At 32.2% G+C, this 27,604-nt stretch overlaps 1 protein-coding gene across 2 annotated transcripts in view; it reads left to right on the top strand.

Moving 5' to 3' along the window:
• The first annotated feature begins 1,178 nt into the window (after positions 1-1,178).
• LOC129797920 (tyramine receptor 1) overlaps positions 1,179-27,604 on the top strand; it is a 118,490-nt gene continuing 92,064 nt past the window's right edge. For both annotated transcript variants that reach the window (XR_008751373.1, XM_055840802.1), the window contains exon 1: positions 1,179-2,072. The gene's annotated coding sequence lies outside the window, so the exon portion shown is untranslated. The remainder of the gene's footprint in view (positions 2,073-27,604) is intronic.

Genomic DNA, 27,604 nt, shown 5'->3' with positions numbered 1-27,604 from the left:
TTAGTTAATGCAAACTTGGGGAACTTACAACAAAAAGTGGAGAAAACTATGTCAGGAACAATTCACCAGGGCAGATTTCCCAAGACTCATCGCTGTAGGAGAATGGGATACATTTCGAAATTCCCCTGTATAGAAGATGCCTTAAGAATGAGGAGGTCAAAAGTAAAGGGCTAGAACGATAATTTTTCTGACTATGAAAGGGAAACATAAATTCAGATTACCGTAGAATATTTTCTGGGTCTTCTGTGGTCCAATCGTCTTTAATTAAACCATTCAGAATTAAAGAATATTAATTTTAGTCAGGAGTTAGTGGAATTGTTTTACGCATGCATGACTATAAGTTATAAACAAGAGGAGATATGCGTAAAAATACCCCATCCTACTGTAGCATTACTAGAAGAAAAAGACTATAAGATAAAACGGTTTTTGGACAGAAGTTAGTCATGTCATGCTGCTAAAAATGATTCCCAAATTAATATTAAAAGTTAAAATGCCTTAAATGAAATGACTTGCATTGTACAAACTTTTTATTTTTTATCCAAGACCGGGTAATGGTTTTTTCTTTTCTTTAAAAACTTATTCAATGATTTCGCCCCAAATGGTGAGATGCATTTAAAAAAAATCCACTTTTGAAAATTACCACTGCACGCGGTGCACTCTTGTGACACTTATATCTTAATGCAATTTCATATCCGAGTTCACAATGGGAAGCACACGCTAAATGTGTAACTTGTTGAATACCCACCGTCCTCTCCACATGCATCTGCTTTACTCCAACGCCTGGCCATCAATCATGCCATAAGGCATTCTCAATGGGGGGATTTATTTCTGGAGCAGTGTGAATTTGTGTGCAGTATGACGAAATATTATTTTATTAAATCTATTGCTTGAAGCGAGGATGGCCTAGTGGAAACTGGGATCAATTGGCCGAGTGGTTGGTGTTAAGCTGGATGAGTAGGAGAAAAAAGTGCACCTTGCATGTGAATCATATCTAAACAGTAAATCCTCAGTGAATAGTATAATGTTGATGCCTTTTTGGGGTTGTTGGTATGAGAGGACCACAAAAGCTCACTCCTCTCTCAAGTACTCAGGCGGTTGCGCACAAATGCGTCTTGATTTTCCTCCGCTATATATTGCATATAGCAGAAAAGCTCTGTACCTTTGGTTTGAACACACTGGAACAGATTCCAACGTCAGTATTTAACGGAACTTTGTTGAAATTGGTCGTGGTGAATGGTAGAGCTTCATGGGGTACTTCTTCACGCCGAACTACGTTTAACTTTGTCATCTTCGTGGTTGCACTTGGAACAGTAATGTGCCAAAGAGATTTTCTGCATACCACTTTTAATTTATTGAGTGAGACCGACAAATGACTGGGTGATTTGTCACTTCTTGCCCCATTTTTGTTCCAAATGTGACATAGAAATTATTTCAACATGGTCAAATGGTGAGACCACATACAGATCAACATTCAAAGTTAGTGCAGACATTTACAAATGATGGTGTCACCCTTGTGAAAGAGAGGCTGAGGCGAGTTTGAGGATTTCTTGAGGGTGTCGAAGGACCAAGTCATAAAAAAAATCCTCCAGTGCTTGTATGTGTCTCATGGTGTTCAAAATGCAAAACAGTCATCCCACTTATAAGATCTCCAGAGATGACACGATGCCAAAGTAGAGGAAATTAGGTGTGGTTGCGGTATTTTCTCATACAACATACATTTGTCCGCGCTTAGTTGTCCTTACAGCACCCTCATAGGACATCATTTTCTCCATCTAACTATAGTGTTTCTTCATACAGAGATGATAATTCACTTACCATCCTCTCGGTCCGATACCGAGCACTTAATTCATCCATATAGTATTGTGATGATATGCCACAGTAAGAGTTCATTAATGCAATGAATGAAGACAGTGGTTGGTGAAAAGGCAACAACAGCAACAAAATAAAAGACTCTTTTCAGAGAAATTAATAAATTAATATCTGCTATCGTATATTGAAGTGTATTGTGGTGTATAGAGTCAACTTATTTGCTGTCATCTGCAGCCATGGAGATCCAAATGAATTTACAAGAGGTACTTGACAAAGTATATCATAAATTATAAATTTTCAGACTATACAAAACACAATCAAAAAGCGTCTGTTCCAACTCACTAATTTCTAATGAAATTTTCTACCGCACTATTAATTCCTATTGTTAGTTTTTGCACAATTCCACTCACTTCCCATTGACATGGAAATTGAGTTAAAGTCTCTGATTGATTTTCCCAGCGCAAAATGGGAAAAGCACTGTTAAGCTACCTTACTCACAAGTATATCATAACTTCTTCAATTTATCATCAAAACACTAAGTTTTCGGGGGACTTATAAAGTCAATTTAATTTTTCTCCACGCAATTTTCTAAATCCCTTCTCTTGTTTTTGCTTTTGCGTAAAATCTTAGCGAATTTCCAATGTGAATTCACGTGCTTTCTCAGCTGTGAAAGAAGTTAAATGAAACTTTCAATTCAATTAGAACACCTTCTGTACAATCTCACAATATTCTAGCAATTTAAATAATTTTCATTCTATAATAAGACTGTAAGATTTGACGAAACTCTCCTTTTCTTCAGATGAATTGTAATAGGGTTACAATGACCAAAAATTGATCATACCCTACCTGCCCTACCTTTATTAATATTGATTATGAGTGATTTATATTCAGTCCTAATCGGTTAAAAATCGGCAAACTCTAAAAAATTACACAACGAAAGAGTACTTAGTGGAAGGCTACAAGATAGAGCGGTATTTTGGTAAATAACGGTCAATAAAAATAAAAATTAGTAAGTAGTGAAATATCATTGACAAAGAAAAAATTTGAGAAGTTTTGAACATTTTTAATAGATTTTTTTTTTAGTTTGGTAATTTACTGACTAAGGATGTTTTTCTCCTTAGTAGAACATTAGAATTTATTACCATAATGTTTTTACCATTTGCTGAACGACTAAACAACTTTTCTAATGTATTATAACTAAATAATACAAAAGAAAACTTCTGGAATGAGCGTTTAATACAGGCGTTAGACCTATACTTACTATATATTCCATATGGCTTAAAATTATTGCATTAGCTGCTGTGTAGGGCATCCCAGTGGCTTTCGTGAGGCAAATATTACATTTTTGTAAAGTAAATTACATAAAACGAACACTTATAAGGGAAAGCGCTCTAACTTCGGACGACTCAAGCTTCGGACAACTCATTTTTTTTCTATGTTCCTTATGGATTTCACCCATATCTTTTTTCTGAAAATTTTAGGCATTGGACTAGCTATTAAAATATAATACTAAAATGAGCTAAATTCACTGAAAACATAATAAAAAAAATTAAATATTCGAAGCTTGAGTCATCCGAAGTTACCGCACTTTCCCCTATAGTCAGTGTTCAAGCATTTCCCCGTTTGTATTCGTAGGCCGGTCACCGGCACAGAGACAGCGGTGGACGTTTGATACCGGGATTATAAATGAAATTACAATTAAATTTACTCAGCAAAAAAATCAAATGTGATCAAATTTCAATTTAGAACTCTAAGGGAGTTATCAATCACATTAGAGAATTTGACATTGAAGTTAAAGTGAAAAGTTGCTCATTAAAACTTCATGATCCTCTCGAAATCGCTGATTTAGTCTGGACACATTGCTAGAGTTGCTCGATATCACGATGGAACGTGGATTGTTGCACATTAGGACACATATCAGCAACAATTAATGTGAATTACATTATCATTTTAATGTGAAATTCTCTAGTGTGATACCACGGTAAAGTAGTGAAATTTTCTTGCTAATTTTTAGCAGAAGAAAAATAAATATGTTTTCATTTTACCTGAAAACAAATTATATGCTACAAATTAGTTTTGTAGAGATTTCGAAGGCTTATATTAAATTTTTCGAAAGAAATACAGGATTAACATAGGCATTTTCCACATTTAAATGGTTCTTATGAAAAGTTATCAAACTGAAACAAAATAGGTTGAGTTAAGAGTCGTGAGCTCTTTTAAGCTTTATTTTGAAGATGAAATTAACACAGTTAGGATTATCTGAAATAGGGTAAGTGTGCCAAATTTCGTCATAGTTGCATACAAGCGCCAAAGTGTCAAGTTTTAAATGTAATATTTTTAATACAAACTGATTTTTTTTGTTCATTCTTCTTAAGGAGTGTTACTTGGAACTCTATAGACAGTTTATCGTCTTTATTTACTCTAAAATCATTCTTAATTCATTTTAAAATGAATAAAAATGTAGACATAGCTTTGGTGTCTTATTTCGGCCACTTTCATTCTCACAGTTCCATACCCTTCGGGAATTCTTCCAATGTCTTTTTCACGTCATCTTGTTTGCCGGAGCTACATTTTTTGTTATTCTTTTGCATTGTATAATCTCTACAGTATAAAAATTAAAAATCCATGGAAATTCGAGGAACAAAAAAAGGTGGCCGGAATTGCAAGCTGGCCGAAATTTGGCACACTTACCCTATGCACCGTTTTGTTTGTTAACTTTTGTCCATTTTGAAGGCAATTTCATAATTCCATGATTGAAGAAGTTCTCGTGCCTACTCGCAAAATACTTGACTAGATCATTTTTACAAGCCTTTTTTAGGACAGTTTTGTACAATTAAGAAATATTTGCAAATGCTTGAAAAGGTAATAATCATTTGGTACCAGATCTGGATTATACGGCGAGTGCAATAGTACTTCCCAACTAAGATCTCGGAGCTTCTGGCGGGTCGTTAAAGATGTGTGTGGCTTTTTGTTGTCTTGATAGAACACAACATATTATTAGTGGCCAATTCTGGGCGCTTCTGATCGATCCCGTGCTTCGATCTAGTCAATTGTTGACAATAGAGATGAATTGAGAGTTTTCTCATTAGGCAACAACTTATAGTGGATTCCCTTCCAATCCCACCAAATACACAGCAAATCTTTTTTGAGAGTTAATTCGGACTTGACGATCTTTTGGGCAGGCTCATTACGCTTGTTCTGGTTGTTCTCGAAAGTGAGCCATCCGTTTCAAAAATGGGTCACTTTCGTTACATTTCTGGAAGGAATCCCAGACATTAATTAGATCTAAAAGTTGTTTTGTGACAATTCGTGAGATAGCCATACACCTAGCTTCTTCGTGAGACCAGTCCGAATGATTCCGATCTGTTTCTTAACTAATATTTAGTTCTTGGGTAATAGTATAAATGCTCCCATGCTAATCTAACTCGAAGAGTTTCGTGATTTTATCAATGTTTTCGACGTTTGGTCTACCAAAGCAATGTTCATCTTTATCGTCCATTTACCCAGAACGGAATAGTTTGAAGCACCGATTTATTGTTGGATCATACTGTATTAAGAAGTCTATAAGCAAAATAATTTTTTTAGCCACCTGCTTCGTCTCTTTACATTTCTCGTAGTAATACTGAAGAATATATTGAATTTTCTTCTGTTTTAGCTTTATTTTGTAAAGCTGTTACATACAACTGGCTTTGCCAAACGCAAACCTATCAAAGAGGTTTTTGAAGAATGTTGTCACCTTCCAAAAACAGTTTAGTATGGCCCAATACAAACTATGCATCATTAGGTTTATTACTATTAATTATTAAATTATACTTTTTAGGTTTTATTACTGATTAAAAATTTTTCTTTCTGACCAATTTTACGTTTTACTGCTCATTTAAATTTTGCATTTCTCGGAAGCCAAAATGTTTGCAGAAATTTTAACGAAGAATTGTATATAAAGCGTAACTTATCTGAAAGATTTTGAAATATTACACTGGGCCCGGGATTATGCACTTCGGCATTATGCACCTGCCGAGAATATCAACATACAATTATTCATGTTTGATGGGAGTCGTTTTCTGAAATCCTTTTTGAAATACGCCTTAATGTATATTCCCTGTGAGCACCAAATGCTAATCCATTCAAGTGAATATGAATTCAGCTGAACACATATGTATTTTCAGCTGAATTCTGTTAAACCTTAAAACGACACACGCGAGGCACAGGACCATTTCCATATCTTTGGTTAGCAATTTCTGTTCGACAACTGCTGACCGACTTTTCGCTGATCGACTCAGCAAATAAATGCTGAAAATGCTGCCTTTTTCAGCAAACTGTGCTCGCCTGGGCTATTTTGTGCCGCGGGAATTTTGAAAACAATGTATAGGGTGAAAGGAACGTCTATTGACACTTTAAGAACTCGGGTCAGCACCTATTGACACCCTACTCTGTACCATTTGGGATACGAAATTTGAACATCTTTGTTTATAGTAAAAGGTATATTACAGAAAAAAACGTTATTTTACTTATATTTTACTAGATACATTAAATAATTTTCAACATTTTGACAAAAGTGTCAATAGGGGCTCCCTGTCGAACAGACGTTCCTCCGACCCTCCCTACCTATTAAAAAAAAACTTTAATTTGTCTTATTGAGGTAAAATTCTTGAATATTACTAATTTATTTATTGAGAATTTCAAGGCAAAACCTACTAATTAATTCTCTTCTTTTGAACAGTTGAATCTTTTTGTTCTGACTACTTTTACTCCATGCAGAATTCGTTCTACGTTCAACTTATTTGACGAAAGAAATCTCTTGCGAATATGGAAATTTTCTGGATGTATAATGCCATTTCTCACGGTTTTTCCGGTCCCGAAAATGTGGATAATCCCATGATCCCGTATAGTGTAATTCTTTGCTTTTATGTCTAACTAAACCTCTAATAAGCATAACGTACCGTTCCCATGAACAAACATCTTCAAAAAATTCTTGCAATGTGTGAATTTTATGTTAATTTTTCAAGTAGCTTCTTCAGTGTTTTTATATATTTCCCCATTTTTAAAGATAATATTTCAAGTCTAAAAGAAGTGATATTCCCTTCAATGTTTACACGCTTTACACGAATTTCAGCAATAAAAGATTTCTTACGAAACCATGAGGAAATGATTACAAAGAACTGAAATTTTGCCAAGTGGGCAATAAATGGAATAAGTTTTACGGTAGATGGAGAAATATAATAAGAAGTGAAAACTTATTGAACACTTCGATAGATACTTATTAAAGAGTATGTAACTAAAATTTTCACGATAATGAGCATAAAAGTTTAGAGTTATATGAGCTAATAAATTACAATTCATTTTTCTTCAAAGAAAAATTATGATAATGATCAGATTCAGCAACATGTAAAACTCTTTTCAAGTGAGAAAGTTTGCTGAAATTTAAGATTGAAAATGTAAATTAATTAAGATACTTAGCGTCAAGTTTAAAATGATTTGCTATAAGCTGTGAGTTGTGCAAAGTTTAACAAAAAAAAAAGAAAACAAAACCCAAAAATTTTCTAGATCAACTCATTAAGAATCTCAGATTAAAGAGCAGTTGAATTTATTACTCTTCTGGAAACCGTTGGAAATTCTCCTTTTCGAATTTGGCATCTTTTGGAATTTGGGCTTACCGATTGTAAGCGCTTTATGTAAATTAAATTATTGAGCCAGTTTCGGGAATGCATAACTTTGAATATAACAACATTTTGGAGTAATTAATATAATATGGTAAATGTTGGGCTTGCCTACCCATGAAATCCTAGACTGAGTTAAATTTAATACTTTTTAGGTGTAAAAATATATCAACATTTTTTAATGTTAATTTTACACTTCTTTAAGTGTAAAATTAACATGTAAAAGGGTAACTTTAACCCATAATACACCTAAACAGCATAAATTTACACCGATTTCGGATTAATAATGCAGGGTAAAATTAACATTTCCGGAATGTTATTTTAACCTTTTCGGATTTCTCTCAGTGTAGGAGTCATTCATCCTTTCTTACCTTTTTTTCTCAATTTAAGCTTGATTTTTGTAACAATAAAAACCACTTGTCCCTTTAGCAATGAACTTACTCCGAATTTGTGGTAAAAGATATCATGAAATCACAGTCAGAGATAATTATAATGCGGTTATCAACCATCTAAGTCGAAACTCTGAGTCTGCAAGTAGGGTTTTTCAGATGCATTCGTGCCTTATCACCATAAATTTATACAATTTTTTCTATATCCTGTGAAGATTTTCCTTAAAATTAAACAATTAACGACGCAAATTCATACCGAAAGTATCTCTGGATCTGGACGATTTCTCTTCTTTCAGTTTATTTGTAACTTGCCAACTTGCCATTTTTACCATTTAACTCACTTTTATATGCATAAACTGATCATTACAAATTAAAAAAAAAGTTGCAAATCCACCTGTCTCTTAAACAACATAAACTCGTAACTGGTTACAAGATGTTGGTTTCACATATTTGACCATTTTAAATCACTTTTTCAAATGTGTTAACAAACTTTTGGCCGACGCAAAATGATCAACTTTTGGAAAACAATTATTTTTGTTATGAAAAAAAAACATTTTTTCTTTTGGGAGTACACAGACAACGTCTGTAGACTACTGTCAGTTTATTTTCAAAATAAAATTTTCAAAAGTAATTTTTCTAACATTTTTTTTCCATCTCGATCGCTCAGAATAAGAAACGAATAATTAACAGTAGGCAAATTTTACAGGAGAGCGATTTGAAGAGGAGATTTTACATGAAGAGTATAGGATTTTTTGAGATTTAAGATCACTATAACTTTGAAAATAATTATCTTTCTAGTATAATATTCACAGAGAAGATAGAGTGTAAGGAGTGTAAGAAATATCCAAAAAGCGAATAAAACGATTTTTGGAAAAAATCGAGTTGCTCTACTTATATTCTGAGTCATCGACCTGTTTTCTCGAATATAGTTGTATCAAGAAACTTTTGGCCGATATTATAAGTTCTAAATAAGTCAAATTGCGTGAAACTTATACCACCCTGTGGTTAGTTTTGTTTTTAATCTATTTATTTGCCAATAGCTATTAAATACGAAAATGAAAATTATAGTGAATATTAGAACGTTTTGACCCAAATCCAATTATTGCAGATAAACAATTTATAAAATATGATAGTTAGAATTATTGCATATCACACATTATTACAATAATTGCATCAATTTTGATATATAAATAAATTTTCGAAATACATTTTGCAAAAGCTCATAGAATGATAACAACAATATTTCTATTTATATTTTATTCAATTATACATAATAATGTTCATTTTAACCTAAAAGGTTATGCACAAAAAAAATATTTCGTAAAATTGTTCGTAAATGTACTCGAATTCCTACTGAGAACTAACGAATTGCTTGTCCCACTAAAAAATTTGTTAAAGTTTGTACATTTTTCACAAATATTCTTCCAAAAATGATCTTTTAACTAACATTTTTTATCCTTTTACAAACATTTGTCCCTAAATTTTCCTAAATTTTGTCATTTATTCGTAAAGTTTTGTTCGACAAAGAAAAATGTACTAACAAGTGTTTGAAAAAAATGCTCGTTAAGTGATCATCTTACGAACAATGTTTGTGGAAAATTACAAACTTTTAAGAACTTTTTACCGGATTATACGATTCACAAGCATTTCGTAAGTAACCTGATAAATATTTACGAATAATCTTACAAAATATTTTTTCTGTGTGTTTTAAAAGTTGGGCGTTAAAATTTTGAAAAGTTTTTTTTTCAAATTCTAGGAAATTGCTAAGGTTTTTAAAGTGGCAATTTTTATTTACAAGAAATACTTATAATTTAGTTAAAACATACGCAATTAAAACAAACGCACAGTATAACCTATTTTCAAAATGTTACTCAAAATATCTTTTTAAACTCAGTGATGATTGTAGACCCTGTATATTCTAGGCTTTTTATGCAATATAAAATCCGTTTTCTACTGCAGAATTACTTGAATAATTCAATTATTTGAATAATTGAGCAAGATTTGATTTGAATATTTGATAAGTCTCAACGTTAATTGATAACATAGTATTCTAGTTGAATCAAAGTGCTGAAAGTCAGAAAAGATGATGACCGACTGACTGAACAAATTTCATCAATAGAATTTATTGATTGAAAACCAAATTAGTAATTTTGCCCAGTTATTCAATTCTTGTGTTCAAAGATAATGCCTCGAAGAAATGGAGTGGTTTGGAAAATTGCATTAAAAGCATTTTAATTGATCTTGTTTAATCTTCAAATTTGCATAACAATTAGTTTTAAGACAACAAAGTGAATTTTCGCTGAACGCTAAAGAAACCACCATTATGCAAAAATTGTGCATGAATACTTCCAGAATATTTTACATTTTCATCAAATTATCCTTTTACTGTATTATTTTATAATGTCTTTTGCCGCATTTGTTTTTGCAGTAGACTAAAATTTTAGACATAATTGGAATGTTATGGGAACAATATTGAGAGTGAAAATAATACCAGTCAATTGGATTCATTCCTTTATGCAATTTGTTATTTTATTTGGTATTTAAACACGGTATTTCTGGGAATATTTAAACTCGCATGAGTACTTTCGTTGGGAAAATGGCAATAGTCATTTTGAAAATCAATATAGGGGAGAGTACTCTCCCTTCGAACGTTTATGCCTTCGAATAATGTGAATTTTCTTTTATTTTTCATAAGAGACTTACACATTTCTATTAAATATTAGTTAGCTTATTATCAATAATTAAGTGATTATATGTTGTAAGTCTCTTAGGCAAAATAAAATAGATTCACATTATTCGAAAGCATGAACGTTCAAATAGAGAGTACTTTCCCCTAATGTTATAAAATGTTAATGGCAAATTAAATTCCACGTATTGAGGGCAAATCGCAGATTTAGTTCCAACAAATACTGTGTAATTTCCTCCAAATGGATGAAATTTCTACTCATTTAATATAAATAATTTAAATAGAATTAGTGAAATTCACACTCATTCTGCAATAGGTGTTTCGATTTTAAAAATAATTAAATGGTATTCGAAAATTGCTAGGGGGAAGTGGGGCACCTTTGAAACTGGGGTACCTTTGAAATTGGGATTTTTCACCTATTTTAAAATAAAATTGAGCATTATCGTGATATAATTTAGCTGCACAAACAGATTGAGAAGCTAAATTATATCACGATAAGGCTCAATTTTATTTAAAACTCGATGAAAAACCCCAATTTCAAAGGTACCCCAGTTTCAAAGGTGCCCTACTTCCCCCTAACTAGAAATTACTTAGCTGAGGATTGATAATTACCAAATATTGCATTTTCCACAAAATTGTTTAAATAAGTACTTTTTATATGTCAATTAAATTGCACATAAAAACGTATTATATAAGGTATTAGAATGATTATTTAATTGTTATTCATTAAATTATAATGGGCTATTTAAAGAGCTTTACGAGACACTAAAATACTCTGGTATTTTATATTTCACCCCCGAATTCCTCACAATCTTAGAGAAATATCTTAGAGCAGATTTTAAAATTGCTTAATCAACTTTCTCTTGACATATTAAATAATGAAATTCTCTAGACTGTGGTTAGTCTACGTCTACACAATATTGCTGGTTTTCGTTAAATATTGGTGGGTTGTCTTATATTTTGCGGTTGTGCTATATTTGTAAATACGTAATTCAATTTTAGTTACCACACATTATTCGATGTGGTAAGAAGCTTATGTTTAATAATGAAAGTGCAATTATCAACGTTTAAAGTAACATTATGAAAATATTGAGTCATGATAAAAGGTCTTTTGAGCTATATGAGTCCATTAAATAAATATGAAGCTTTTTCCATAAGTATCATATCTCCAAAAAGTATGTGTCCATAGTCTAAAGAGAATAATAAAATGTCTTATATAATTGGACACTTAGTGCAACTTCAAATAAAAAGTTAGGGGAATTATTTCAAGTCTTTCAAATTCTCGAGCAATATTATGAATATAGTAGAATAAGAATAATTAATGATTTTTAAATTCCTACCTTATAGCAGTTCTTAAACTGAATACTTTTGCTCATAGTTTACAAAAGTTTCGAAGTTCGAAAGAACAACTAATTAAGAGTGATGTTTCTAAAAGTCATAGATTAATGCCCTTAAACTGTAATCCTAAGTCAAAAATTTCTATGAAATCATGGTATAATCTCACGTCTGAAAACCGTTAACAGGACCGCTTAAAAGGCTTAAAATCTTCTTCCCACTATATCTTATAGATCTATCTTTACAACAAAATTAAGATTTTAAAAATTAAGATAAATAATACCGAGAAATTTTCAGAAAAAGTTGAAAGTTTAACAGTTTTCGGAAAATATCGTAAAGAAACCATAACCATGGTTTCTTACCATGGGGCCTCAGTGGATCAGTGAAGAAAGTAGTGGCTCTATGACTGTGAAGTCTCGCTCGAGTTCGAAACTAGGCAGCTGCAGATTTTCCAGGTGTTGTATTAGTCTCGAATTCGACAATGAATAAATGGAAAAGTGATGCCGATTAATTGACAATAAACCGCCTTTGACAAATTTATAAGTATTGTGGAGTACTGTATTCTCTGAAAAGTTGAACTCAAAATTTTGAGTTTAACTGGTGTAGTGTAAGGTCTGAAAATGTAGAAGTCAATGTGAGAGAGTGCTCCGAGAGAGAGAAAGAGATCCTCTTGGAGGGGGTTTGAGAGCGCGGCTATAAAAGAGCGAAGGATGCTGCCATCTTCCTCTTTGCCACCCAGCCCTCAACAGATTAGTTCGTCAAGTCAAGTCAAGTGTCGCAATAAAAGCTTTTTCCTCAAGTCACAGTGTTTACTTCCGGTTTTCTAATAACGCGTGTCCACTCGGAATACGTCAACTGGTATATTTTCTTTTTTGAAAATGTTGTAAAAATTTGAATACTTTTTTAAAAAAATAAGCGCAAAAGTGGAAGCTCGCCTTTTAAGGGAATGTAGTACTCAATGTTAATGATCAACAGCAAAAAAATTAAAATTTTTGAGAATGGGGTTTTTGAGAAAAATTAATTTTTAAATTTTTTCAAAAAAAAATTCAAAAGACCGTTACAAAAAAACTTGAGCAGATAATACGAAAACTAGTATATCGTTTTAAAGAGTATAAAATTATCTTTCAAATAAAAAAAAAAAGATTAAGAAGAAATCTCAACCCGTTCGCGAGATAGAGCATTTTGAAGAATTTGCCAAAAATCTCAATTGACGAATGAAGCGCGAGACGCCATCTTTGGCGTCATGTATCTCCGAACAGGATATTATTTTGGGCGAAAAAAATAGGGGTAGGGTAAGTATGCCAAATTCCGGCCAGCTTGCAATTTCGGCCACCTTTTTTGTTCCTCGATTTTCCATGAACTTTTAGATTTTACGTACTCTAGAGGTTATCCAATGCAAAAGAATAACAAAAAATGTAGCTTCGACAAACGAGATGACGTGAAAAAGATATTGGAAGAATTCCCGAAGGGCAAGGAACTATGAGAATGAAGGTGGCCGAAATAGGGTACCAAAACTATGTCTATATTCTTATTTATTTTAAAATGTATTAAGAATGATTTTAGAGTAAATAAAGATGGTAAACTCTTTACAAGGTTCCAAGCAAAACTCTTACAAAAGAAAGAATAAAAAAAATCAATTTGTATTTAAAATATTACATTTCAAACATGAGACTTTGACGCTTACATGCAACTATGCCGAAATTTGGCACACTTACCCTATATTATTTTATCGTGTATTTTAACATATGTAAAATTCAGAAACATCTGAGACCATGAACCTGCGATTTGCGATTTTTTCGGTCGTCTTGAGATGGTTTGGCCCAAAAGTAAATCCGTTTAAAAGTTGCATTTAATGATAGCGCAGCAAATATTCCTAATTTTGTGGTTCTTCGAAATTCATTTGTGGAAAAAAATTGAAGATATCTGCGAGGTGGCCACAAGTATAGACTGGCATTAAGTAATGCCGCCACCCTAAATACGTTTATGAACTTTTCTGTTGGTTATACGATTTACGAAAATTTCGTAAGTCCCTAGTAGGAATTTACAAATATTTACGAAAAATTTTAAAAAAAAATTTCTGTGTAAAAGAACTTGCATTTATGACACAGTTTTGATAAAATATAATACAATTAACCACTGTTTATGTTTTTTTTATATTTTTAAAGAAAAGACATTCTCGAGACGAACTTTTAATGAACAAATTGGCAAACATTTTTCTTCAGCGTAGTTACAAAAAATATGATAATTTATAACCTGAGATATCTTAATAAATCAGTAGTGAATTATTATAAGTAATTTAACAAAATTGTTCAGGATCATAATTAAATTCCCTGTTATAAACTTTTCAAAATCACACGTAATTAGATTTCATTGCTTAAATTGAATTTATAAATTTGTCTGAAATATTCTGCATTACTTTCGTAACTTCAGCTCAAAATTGAATTTGCATGCACTTTGAGCTTAACTCGCAACTAAAATATTTTTCAAGCAATCGGTCAGAGAAAAGTTTTATTATTTGTGTGTGAAACATATTTATAATAAAATAGCTGTGCTATTATTCTTTCAATTCCATTTGAGATTTATTGTTCGGGAAATACCAGTGAGAGAGAAAAACAAAATTAAATTTAAATAGAATTATTGAGTCAACAAGGGAATAAACATTTCTCAGAAAAATACATACTTTTTTTTTCTTCAATTTTACCACTTTGCTACAAAATTGTATCTTCTTCTAGAAATGGAAACCCTACGTCTGTTTCCTGATTGGATAGCACTTACCTGATTTGCTGAAACCCGGAAAATCTCAACAAAAATTTCACAGAAAAATACGTTAGAGAATTGGACACACATATGTATATTTATGACTCCCTTCACACTTGAGTTCAACTGAAAAAGTGATGATCTTTCACAAAAGAATATGGGATTTACTCTAAAAAAAGAGGAAGCCTGCTATACATTTTCATGTTTACAGTTTACTCAACGTGGTCTGCATAAATATCTTGAACACCATGAAACACTCTTTCCTTTTTCTTATGGTGGGATAAGAAAAACGGGCAGGAAATTGAATTCACAATACAAAATTCTGATGTTACGCACAAAACCCACTAGGAATAAAATATTCACTTATATTTTTGGGTATACTTCTTATCCGCCCAACCCAACATCCATCTCCCAATACCTCAGTAAATTTTTCAATGAGCAAAATCTTGGCAAGGATCGTCTTTCTGTGTTATCCCAGTGGAATCTATTACAGATTACTAGCATAATTTATTCTCTTAAAAGGAATGCCACTTCCTACTTATATACACTAGGGCCCTAAGGCAAGTTTATGTGATAGAACACTACTGAAAATAAGTGGGATTAGATGAAAATCCGAGAAAGTGTCTAAACGACTCAATAAATCATCTTTTGTGTGTGGGATACCGTGATCCCTACCAACAGGGGCTCAATACACAAATTGTTGTCCCTTCTGTTTGGTAATTGCGTCTTAGAACACGGTAGGGGATCGTTAAATTTTATCCCAAAATCAATAGGTTCAATTAGCACATAATTAAAAAACAGCGTACAAGTCGAGGTTATTTTGAGGACATTAATTAGAAGAAATAATTAAAAAAAAAAAACAGAATGAAACAACAGAACATACACAATGAGGTGCGTAATAATTCCATATAATTTACAACATTTTATGAAATCCTTCAATCGGCTTCAAACAGTATCAGAGTATTACTTAAACCTCCTTGATCTCAAACAGTTACAACGCCACGTTGACAAATGGTTGGGATAGAAGATAATGAAATATTTAAATTTTAAACTATCCTGACAGAATTTCTATTAATAAAAGCACCTTTATAAGAAAAAGCTCAAAGCTTTCAATGAAAAATGTTACCACAGAGCTTTCAATATTAATTGTGAATTGTTTGAGTGCAAATGTTTCTTTAAGTATTGATATCACGTAATAACGTGTATTGATTATATCAAATTTCATTGAATTTACAAACTTTCAATGAAGAGAACTTCACATAATACTTAGAACTTATTTAATTACAGCTGCTATGAGTAGCGGAATTTTGAAAGTTCAACTTCCATTTAAATTTGTTCTACATTAATTTGAACACAACATTTTGATATTGCACATTTTTTATTATTAATTAATATTAAAAAAAAACACTAATAGTGACCATGTAAAAGCTCAAAAATTATAACTATAGTAAAGAGAGGTAATCCGGATACTTTTCATTGAGTGCGACTTTAATGCTTGTTTTTGGACTGATGAAATTTTTTTTTCGCCATTCCACATCAATAGAATTATTCTTTGTTTAATTTAGAATCATAATAGAAATAGAATTTTAGCAATAATATTGATGAAAATTAATAAAATTACGATAATATTAATATATGCGCAAGAATGTTACTGCGACGCTTTTATGTAACTCCGTTGAATTCGATCAAACTCGGATGCTCATTTTAAGGAAAAGTTTAATGCATAAAAATGAGAAGATATTATTTCAAAAACATTTTTTTAGAGTTTTATTCCATCAATTCATTTCATTAATTTATTATTTAATTATATATATTTTTATTTATTTTAAGATTGCACTCAATTCTTTGATTTTTCCTCGGTTTTCTTGGCTGACTTCCTTCCACGTTTTTTCTTTTCAGCTTCAATTGGCATTTGAGCCTTTTCCTTTACCATGTGTTTCTCCTTTAGTTTTATCTCCTTTTCTTCTGCCCTTATATTTTTGTTCCTCTCTCTGGTCAACTTCCGTTCAGCAATTTCTTTCTTTTTTTGTAAATCCTGCCTCAATTTTTCCTCCTGTTCCGCGATAATTTCCTCGGAAGATACAATATACTGGTGTTTGACATTGCTGGCTTTGACCCTCTTCTTCTGACGACGTTTTGGAATTTCTCCTGGCCAGAAATAGCATTGTTTTAATGTGTCGAAGATCGGTTGAGTCTCAGAAGTTGCAGAGAGTTGGTTTCCAGGGATGACTGGATCATTTGAAGGATTATTGTCGGTGGCCTGATCGTGCTGGTTATTGATAATGGACTCCTCTGAATGTTGGAAAACAATTTTCGGGAAATAAAGACCAGCATAGAAAAGTGGCCCATCCATCCAGCCACTCTGTGGTGACGTTCCCATTTTCCATCCTTCTGCGTTGTGAATGGCAATTTTTGGAGTAATGTCAGTTTTATGAACAGCCATTGGAGGAGCAAGTTCGCCAGTAGCTGACACCCTGAGGAGTACTGTGATACATTTCTTCGGTCCTGAATTTTTAAGAGATGGAACTACACGTGAACCTCTCCTGGACAGGACATTTCCATCTTCCGGTGTCAAAAAGAAGGCACTTTCGTCGCAATTAAAAACACGGTCTGGTGAAATGCTCAGAAGGTTGTGTTCTGTGAAATATTTAAGACAATTCTGAAACCATTCCGTGAGGTCTTCAGCAGTAACAGTAGCTCTTTCCAATGAGAAGGATTTTGGCTTGCGCATGCTGAGCTCTGGATGACGCTTAAGAAAATTCCTGAACTAAACGTCTCCGGGTCTTCCAGCTGTAAAATGGTTTGGAATTTTGTAGACCTCACAGATGAGTTTAACGCTGTCCAGAACTTGTTCCTTCCCGATGGGATGCCAGCCATCCGCACATCCCAGGATCCATTTGACAAGTTCTTTTTCCTGTTCTTTTGAAAGAATTGTTGGTCTGCCATTGGGGCACTCCTCTGGGTATTTGCCGGTCAATTTGTTGTGCAGTGTTGTTCTTGGGACATTAAATGTTTTGGATGCATATGCTATGGTAGAACCATCTCGTACACACTGCAAGGCATTCCTAATACCTTCCTTAGAGTCGGGCTTGTCCTTATAGGTCTTTTCTTTTGTTCCCTTTGGCATCTGAAACAGAAAAAGAGTCCTGAACAATGCAAATTCTGAACCAAAACATTGACTTTCACCGCATCCGACATGCATCGAAATGTAAACATTCACAAAAATCACTTATTTCTGTATGAATTATTTATATTATCAATAAACTCTTACTCACCTTGTAGATCAATAACTACACTAACTTTTATTAATAATTTTGATTGCAAATAATGTTTTATTATATAGAAAAAACACTAAACTTTTTCCAGCGACGAGCTGTCAACAGCAAAATTTTCTCAGAAATTAAATTTTTAGTACACAACCCAGCTGACCCGAGCTTAAAAAATATTTCTTTTACCCACTTATTAAACCGATAAAAATATAATTTTTGGTTTTTCTTAAAGTAGAATAGTTATAATATGATACTTCAGTAATTAATTACAGAAATAAAAATATAAATTATATTTTAAGTGGATGTATCGGAGTTAAATCGGTCGCGGCATCCGAGTTTTGCAATCGTCGGAGTTACATGGCCTTACTATATAATTCCCCGAATCACTAATGTAGGGAAAAGCCTTCAGGCTTTGCACATACTCTGCCTTCGAACACTTTATATTTTCCTCATATTCCTTTTATGCCCTAGACACACTTACGACTAAAGTCGATAGACGACTTAGTGGAAAATGTTCGAAATGAGTTTAACCTTTATTTCCAATAAATTTACGCTAAGCCGTCTCTCGGCTAATCCTCAAGTCTGTCAAGGCCCTTAATGAATCTGTCTTATTCTTTTCATAAAATGTTTGAAAATTAAATAATAGACTATAGAGAAATAGAACAGAAAATAATATTGCCATTAGGCCAGATATATTAAAGAATGGGAAAAATATGAAGTGTTCGAAGGCAGAGTGTGTACAAAGCCTGGAAACCTTGGAATAAGGCCAATAGGGGCAATATCTAGGGGTGGGGAGACTGGGGCAAAATGTCAGAAAACGGATATTTTATTTTTTTTACAAGCTACTCGAGCGCTTCAAAAATTTCTAATTAGTGCAGCTTTATAGGAAATTTACCGCTCTACAACTTTGTGAAAGTAATTTTCCTCTGTTTTGTAAGGAAATACGTTTATCGAGCCAATTTCTAAAAGGTAATTTTGTGATTATTCTCAAAAATTCTGGGGCAAATAGTATCAGAAATGGAGTAAATTCTCATATTTTGATTCGCTTCATTACAGGCTTACGTAAAATTGAAAAAATACCTAGAGGACATATTTTCACAGAAAATCTATTCATCTACACCTTTGTAAAACACCGTTTTCTCTGCGAGAAAAGTGAGAAAACGAGAAAAGCGCTTTTCAAGTTATTTTAGAAAAAACACACAAAAGACTGCAAATCGTTTGACCAATGCAAACAACAAGCGGCGAGACAAATGACGTTTCTTTTCGCCGTGAGACATCAGAAATTGCTTCGCTTTTTTGTTACTTTTTGCTCTATACCTTTTGTTACTTTTTACCCTAAGTGGCCATTTTTAATAAAAGGATTTCTGAAGAAAAAAACTTTTGTGAAATTCTAAAATAGATAGCGGATTCTTATAAAAGAAATCCAAATCATATAGAAAATATTCACCAGTGCATCAATTTTGGAAAATAGGTAATAATTGTTATCTTCTACAAGGAAAATATTCCAAAAAATAGGGCTAAAAATTTCGATATTTTTTTATTTTCTAAATTCCTTGTTCGAATTCTAAGAAACTAACGACATTGAAGAAGGTCTATGGAGGCGGCTATCTATAGAAAAAATTTGTGCCGCTATCTTTTTTATTGCGGAAGATATTGAATTTTGAATTTTTCGATTTGTGGCTTTTTGCCCCAGTCTCCCCTAGACTTTAACATGCAGTAAAAATAGAAAAATAGGTCTTCAAAAATTATTTTATTTTAACTGGAAGAAAGTTTAATTCTAAAAGGAATAATCCTTTATTCGCTTCATTTCTATCGATATTTTTTTCGCTATTATTCTAGCCACACTTCAAAGAATTTATAAAAATGAGGAGTGGAAAAATATCTTTCAAAGTTTTGGATGGTTGCGAGAGCGCTTTTCGTCTCCGTATCTTTGAAAATAAGGGATAGTACCCATGCTTGATACCATTTGAAACTTCGTAATGACTAAATTATCTATGTTTCACAATCGCAATCATTTTTTAAAAGTATGGGAAAGTAGCCAGTTTTAAATTATAATGCGGAGTTACGTTTATTGAGAAACATAGGAAAAATTTAGTCATTACGAAGCATCAAATGGTATCAAGCATGGGCACTTTCCCCTACTGGGAATTGTCTTGTAAAATGTTTATTGTATAATCCTTAGATAGTTTCGGACGATTTATGCTTCGCACAAATAATTTTTTTCAATGCGTTATAAATGAATTTGGCCCATTATAATATTATATTTTAATAGGTAGTCCAATTCCTTAAATTTTCAGAAAGGACCTATGGATGAAATCCATAAGGAACATAGAGAAAAAAAATGAATTGTCCGAAGGAAGCGCGCTTTCCCCTACGGCCTTAAAGTTGAGCGTTTAATGAAACCGAATTTATGGTAGGCCCAGGTTTAAGAACTTCAAATTTCTATCCCAGAGAATTTATTTTACCAAATCCATTTATTTCTTTAATAACGAGAGGTCAAAATTGTCCCACCTTCCCCTACTACTTGACCCACTTTGATTTCAGTTCGCATTTTCTGTCTTTTAGTATTAATATTCAATTTTTGGGATTCTAAACTAACGGTCTGGGTAGATGTTATATAGGACAGACTGGGGCAGTACTAAACATGGGGTAGTATGAATATGAAACTCTCATGTTTATGCCTACTACTTGAGCGTATGTTTACTATTTCTAAAGTGAGCAAGGATTTCTCCAGTATTTATGAATTCATATAGATCTCGTCTTTTGAAGTCTAATATTAAAAAAAAACTTAAGATGTTTACCCCGTGTTTACTCCTGTCCCAGTTACCCCTATTACTCTGTAACCGTTAACAATGATCCAACATTTTTGAGTTTATCATGAAATCAACTTTAGTAAATTGGTTTGAAATCCATTTTTCCTTTCCAGTTGAAGGAAAACATGCTACGGAAAAGTTATAGAGCAGTAAATTTCCTACAGTTGACTAACCAAAATCCATCATCATTTGTGAAAGTTTGTGAAAAATAAATTATCCGCTTTAACGTACTTTGCCCTATGTTCCCCTAAAGATAGATCTAACTTGTCATTTATTTTGATTTTGTAAATAGAGCTTTATGAAAAAAAAAACTTGGACTGACCGTAACATTTGGATATTAGAAGGCAATCTTGTTTTCTAGAGACAAAATGTGTCATCTTAAAAAGTTGCTTGAATGCCAGAGATAAACTGTTCTAAACTCCTCAAGTAAACTAATCACGTAGTTGCTTTTCAACACTTTTATCTTACTTGAAACTGCAAAAGTTGCTTCAGGCTTGGTTTTAAAGTCATAAATGGAGGAGATGAAAAGTGCTGAAAAATGTGATATAGTAGAGTAACACTCTCTGCAATGAATGAGCTTATTATAGAACCTATTTCCTGCTGAGAAATTCTGAGAAAAAAACCCGTAAAGTTTAATCCTAGTGACACAAGTCACTTTATATCTATGTTTATTTCAATTAATTTTCTCGTTATGAATTGAAAGTGTCCTATTCTCTTTGCTTTGTGTGAAGTTCACGTGGCGCGAAGATGAAAATACCAAGAAGCAATTCAACCCAAATAATTTATTTATAAATTTCATTTATCATTCCTCTAACATTTCTTGTAAACAAAGGATACCTCTATAGACATAAGTTATATTTGAGCATTTCTTGGGGTGCCAGAAATTGCTGAATTTTGCCCTGGAGGGTCCATTGAGAAAAAAAAGAAACCCTGTGAGAAAAAAGCCTAAAATGATTTTATACCGCACCTGTTTGTAATTTGTTATCTGAAGCAAATAAAACAGAACATACGAAAAATTGCGTAAACTATTCAGTGAGTAAATTTTTAATTTGATTTATTGAGTCCAGTAGAAATCTCAGAGAATAGCAATTTGAAATATACCCCACAGATTTTATATAAAATGTATTTCCACTGTGAAAACACAGCCTGAAATGCTGAAACATTCAATTATATGTTACGTATGATACCTTTTCTGGAAACAACATGGAAGGGATGTTGCTCTTTTAAGCCTCTCACACAATATTTATATGAGGCTAAAAGGTGAAAACATAAAAATTCCATTTAAACTTAATATGGAATTTACTACAACTCATTTTAAAAGTGACATTGAAATGTTGAAGGGTGTTTACCTAATAGCAAATTTTCTCCTTTTTTTCTAAAACTTTTTAACACAAATTTATGATTTTGCAACAAAACACCTCACCAAATTTCTTAGGGCTCATTAAAATTGTAATATATGGCTTGGGTATATCACAACTTTCAGCAATTACCCATGAAGCTCCCTTATTACAATTTAAGTTCACTCCCAGAAATTTTGCTTGGAAAATTGATTTGCTGACATACACTGTATCACTTTCTCGTCATTGAAAAGGGCATGAAAATTTCCATCTTCAAGTATAGTAAATGAAATATACCAATTGAAATTTCAATGAATAAATGTTGTGTAAATAGCAAGAAGTGAGTAGACGTTGCTATACATCACCTTCCTTTACCATTAGGAAAATTAAATTACTAAAGACTCCAGGAAATATGAATATTTGACGAATTCACGACATTTCTTTTGATAGAATATATAATACTTTACACATATAGAAAAATTCTGTTATGTGGATATTTCTAAAGATATTCCCCATGAAAGGTAATATCTAATATCACTCTTATTGATGAAATGGCCCTAAATATATCTTACTGTATAAATTTACAAAGAAATAGGAGATAATCTTTATGAAAATACCAGAATAACTATCCTTTACTATAATAAGATATCGATTTCTGAATAATTCATCTTACTCTATTTTATATAAGTATTTTTGATTGCCCGTTGATCGTAGAGGCAAAAAAACGGCTAAAATTATTTTTATTAGGTCCTCAGCTAATTTATGATTTTTTTCCAAATATATGACAGTAGTGACATAGGGAAAAGTGATCTGCCTTTGAATGCGGTAGCCTTTGAATTTTTTTTTCTCTTATTTCTCGAAGCAAAAATTCTATTTTGTTAATCGAAGTTAATAGAAAAAAGTTAGTTGTATTGACAATAGTTTAGAGAATAGGGTTTTTGCTTTGGAAAATAAGAGAAAAATTGAAATATTCAAAGGCTGCCGCATTCAAAGGCAGACCACTTTCCCCTATAGTCTATGTATATGAGTCAATAATATATCTATCTACGTATATCTGTCAATAATATCCAGTCACAGTTCCGACAGATATCGCAACTCAAAATATGTTTTACTAACAACAAAGGTATTAAGTTTAATGCCGAAAAAGCAGCATTTGCGGAGAGTGCTACTAAACACTGAGAAAAAAACGGGGGTGCAATTAACTTTTTTTCTCATAACTGTAACACTTTTTAGGTGTAAAAATATATCAATATTTTTTATGTTAATTTTACACCTTTTTAAGGGTAAAAATAATATGAAAAAGGGTAACTTTAACCCCTAATACAGCTAAAAAGGGTAATATTTACACCGATTTTGGATCAATACTTCAGGGTCAAATTAACGTTTCCGGAATGTTATTTTAACTTTTTCGGATTTCTCTCACTCAGTGTAGGACTTTAACATGAGAAAAAAAATCAAGTAAATCACGTTTTTTTGGGTAAAGAGACCTACAAAAAAACATGCAAAATCGAAAAACACATATAAAAATCAGTTAAAATATTTCAAGCGATTTCGAAGAAGAGCGCAAAAGGACCAAAAACAATTGATAAAGCCGATCTGCAAGCAATTTTGGATAAAGATGATCAGACTGGTTTTCGAGGACATTAAGCATGACTTTAAAAAATATTTTCAAGCGTGTTTATATGCGTAAGAAAAAATCAAAATACAGGAAAATCAGTGCTGCATTACTTGACTGAAAATCAAATAAGAATTCAAAAAACCACTTTCAAAATTTTGCCTTATTGCTATGAAAGAAAAGTTCCCAACATAGAAATGGTGTAGGCGATTAGCAATGGTAATGGTCCAAAGATACCAAATCTAAAGCATCGTAGCTTTTACCCAGTGAAGCATCAAAATTGATAAGGCAGCTAAATTTCTTGAGGAAGACGAAAACTCTCTGCATTTGGTACGACCAAAGGAGAATCATACAATACATGCTGGTGAAACTGTCAACGGAAATTGAGCTGCACTTGGACAATTTCGAAAAAGTGCGAAATGGGGATGATTAATGGTTTCGGTCCAGACACCTCGTCTTATTGATATGAAATCGACATAATGCTAAAGAGATGGAAAAAATGTGTGGCTAACGAGGACGAACGATTTTTCGTCTTTCACTGAACAAGAAAAAATCATAAATTGGTTGAGGACTTTGCATTTGATTTAAACTACAGTCAAGTGTGCTAATCCGGGCGCTTTGCTATCTGGATCGTTTATGACTAATCTACTTAAAATAATATTTCTGTAATATAGTCACTACAGTCAGTAACATAATATAACTATTCAAGTTTGAGAAAAAGCAAAAATAATATTTTTATCCATTAAATAAGTGAGTGTAATCGATTTATTTCAATCTTGTGCCAGCTGGGTTCTTCACTAATAATTTTTTTTTGCAGTGATATTTTCGCTAATGACAGCTGGTTGATTGAAAACATTTATTGTTTTTTTTCATTGTGGAAAAGTATTTTAAATCCAAAGATTTAATTAAAAGTGAATTAGCGAAAAGGCGACCCAGTTAATGCATGCTGACTTATTTCAGTATTATCATTACTTTATAAACTTTCTTTAATATTTTTGATATTTTTTATATTATGTTTCTGAATGAAACAGTGAATAATTCTGTGGATTTAGAAGAAGTAAAAAAGAATTTCATCAGTCCAAAAACAAACGTTTAAGTAGCACACTTCGGAAAACGATCCAGTTACCCCACCTTACTATATGACTAAAATAAGCAGACTTTTTTGAATTATCTTTTACATTTTTGGGTCCATAAGGATTTACTACAGATTTAAACTATTTACTTAATATCAAAAAACCATTTCAAAATTGGTAATTGGTAAAAAAAAAATGTGAACTTTATAATACCTTAATCTGTTACACTGAAGCAATCCCAAATATTAAAGAAAGAATTAGTATTTAAGAGTGAAATGTTGTCTACAATATTCCCAAATCGTTTACAATTTTTTAACCAGTTTGTATACAATATAAAAGTGATTTTGTTCAATTTTATTTGAACAAAATAAAATCTTTAGCTAGAAATGCTGTAAAAAATCAGTAAATTTCAGTTGAAAAATCCACGATGTTACTTTAATTTACTCAATATATTAATTTTATTAATAATTTTATTTCTTTTGTCACATATTTTAATTAAAATTAATTTTTATAAACTTTTCACGTTGTATTGAACAAATTAAACTTATTGCCACTGTCACCAATCTATCAAAATATTCATTAATTTGCAAAGCTGTGAGAAATAATGTAAATGGACATATTGATAATAATGTGTAAAATAATTTTGATGTGCTCCTATAAGCTTAAACTCCGTAATTATTATTTCTACATCGTAACTAATTACTAGGAAACAATATATATAATCAAAAATTTTCAAAATGTTGAAATTTTATTACTAACATTTAATTAAGGAACGCATATAGAATATTCTAAGTGTTTAAATTTAAACCAGCAATATGTAATATATTTGTTCAAAATTATTACCCTCTAGTCTAACTTTGAGGCATGGCAAACATAATCTGATAGAGTAACTTGTTATTCAGCCTGCACAAATATTATTAGCTCTTAGATATTCGTAAGATTTAGAATATCTCACACGCAAAGTGCTGTTCATAATATTTATGTGAATAGTTTCATGATGATACTACATTGAGACATAGACTCTGATACAGTATTTCGAGTAAATGTGCAAATATTCAGGATACAGACAGCAATAATTATATGTCACCCTTTTAGCCTAAAAGCTCTTTGGGCTTTGGAATATTTCTTTTTTCAAAGCTTCTGCTATTCATGCATGTAATTCCCCTATAAGTAGTATATACTATATACTACATATAAATGTACATAATAGTAAAATGTGAATTTTGCCATTTTATCGGAACGTGTAAGTTGTCTACTTTCAACCGAAATACCACTTTTCGATTACATCCACTATACTACCAACCATATTACATACAATACTGCATCGAAATACAAGAAATGGGTTTTTGAAAAGCTGAGCTTCCCACCTAAAAGCCTATTTTTCGCCTTCTACAAAAAAGTCTCATACATATGGAGAGGAAAATGCGATGATTTGGTTATTTAGAATATTGTCGTGTTCAGAAGGCAATGCTGAAAGAATTATAGGAGAGTGAGGTATTTTCGTATAAAGTTTTCTATAGTCAAGTTCCGCAAATATCAACATTTACGGGGTATAGACAAGGGTATAGATGGTATTTCTCACTCCTGAAATTTGAACAATATTTTCAAAAAATATTGTCAGGAATTCATATAAAATACACTTTCCTCAAAATGAGAAAAATAACTTTAGAGAACATATGAATTTAATTTACTGTTAAGTAAATGTAATTTGCTGAGATAGATTATACGATAACATTGAAGAAACACCAGAGAAAAATAGTTCTAATTCAAACTCCATGCAAAACTTTCTTTATATAACGAAAAATTTTATATTGTGAATTAATCCGTCCGTCGTTCATATTTGAGGATCTGGACTGTAAGTCGTTTAAAATATTTAAACATTCCAAAGGGATGGCAAAGCGTCTCAGTCAGACTTTGCGAATTTCTCGAACTCGTGACTTAGATGCTATGCCTCAAAAGTCCTTTTGGATCATTTACAATTTACTGGTTCTCAACCAATTTAAACTAATTTGTGAATCGCTCAAAAGATCCCACAAAATAATTTCAAGAGTAAAATTGATTTTCGGACAAAAATTACATACTCATTACCGGTTCACAATTGATTTCAACGTATTTGTAAATCACTCAAAACATTTTCCTAACATTTTTAACTAAATTAACTAAAATATAACTAATAAAAAGGACTAATATAAATTAATCTTGAATAAAAATTAGTTATCGATTATTAACCGGTTCATGAGCGGTTTAAAACCGATTGGAACCGGTTCAATGTTATCAAAAATTCCAAGACCTTTCCAACGAGCCAAATATGATCCCATTAGCTTGATAAATGCGCTGTCTATGGCCTTTTTAACTTTTGACCTTGAAAAACCATTATTAGGAATGAGGAATCCCAAAAAACATGGTTTTGGAGGGGAGGTGGGAAGGGTGGGTCAACTTATGGGGTGGAGTCCCCCTTAGGTCACAAGTCTTTCTCTAACCATTTGGCCTCTATAGAGGTAGCAACAATACTGGACGGACAGACGGACAAATAGCGTGACGATATTTCTCAGAAATCGTCTGAAACGCGAAGATTTGTTAAGAAAAGTGGTCTCTGGGGGATAGAAGGTGGAAATTGGAAAATTCCACAGAATTTTGAAAAACATCTTTTCTAACGGTCATTGGCCAAAAGGTACGGACTCAGTCAATATCAATAACAGGGGATTAATCTTTCGGTTCGATCGAGTATATGGGAGCATAAGAACTCCATATTCTAGGCTTCTAAGAAAGGACAATTGAAAGAATACCATTTAAACCAAGATTTCAGCCAATTAAAAAAAAATGATAATCCAGAAATATTGGATAGTGTAACACAACTCTACTTT

Source organism: Phlebotomus papatasi, chromosome 1 (assembly GCF_024763615.1).
Source record: "Phlebotomus papatasi isolate M1 chromosome 1, Ppap_2.1, whole genome shotgun sequence".
NCBI classification, from domain to species: Eukaryota; Metazoa; Arthropoda; class Insecta; order Diptera; family Psychodidae; genus Phlebotomus; species Phlebotomus papatasi.
Note: the sequence above shows the minus strand (reverse complement) of the source record. Positions and strands in the feature narration are given on the sequence as shown.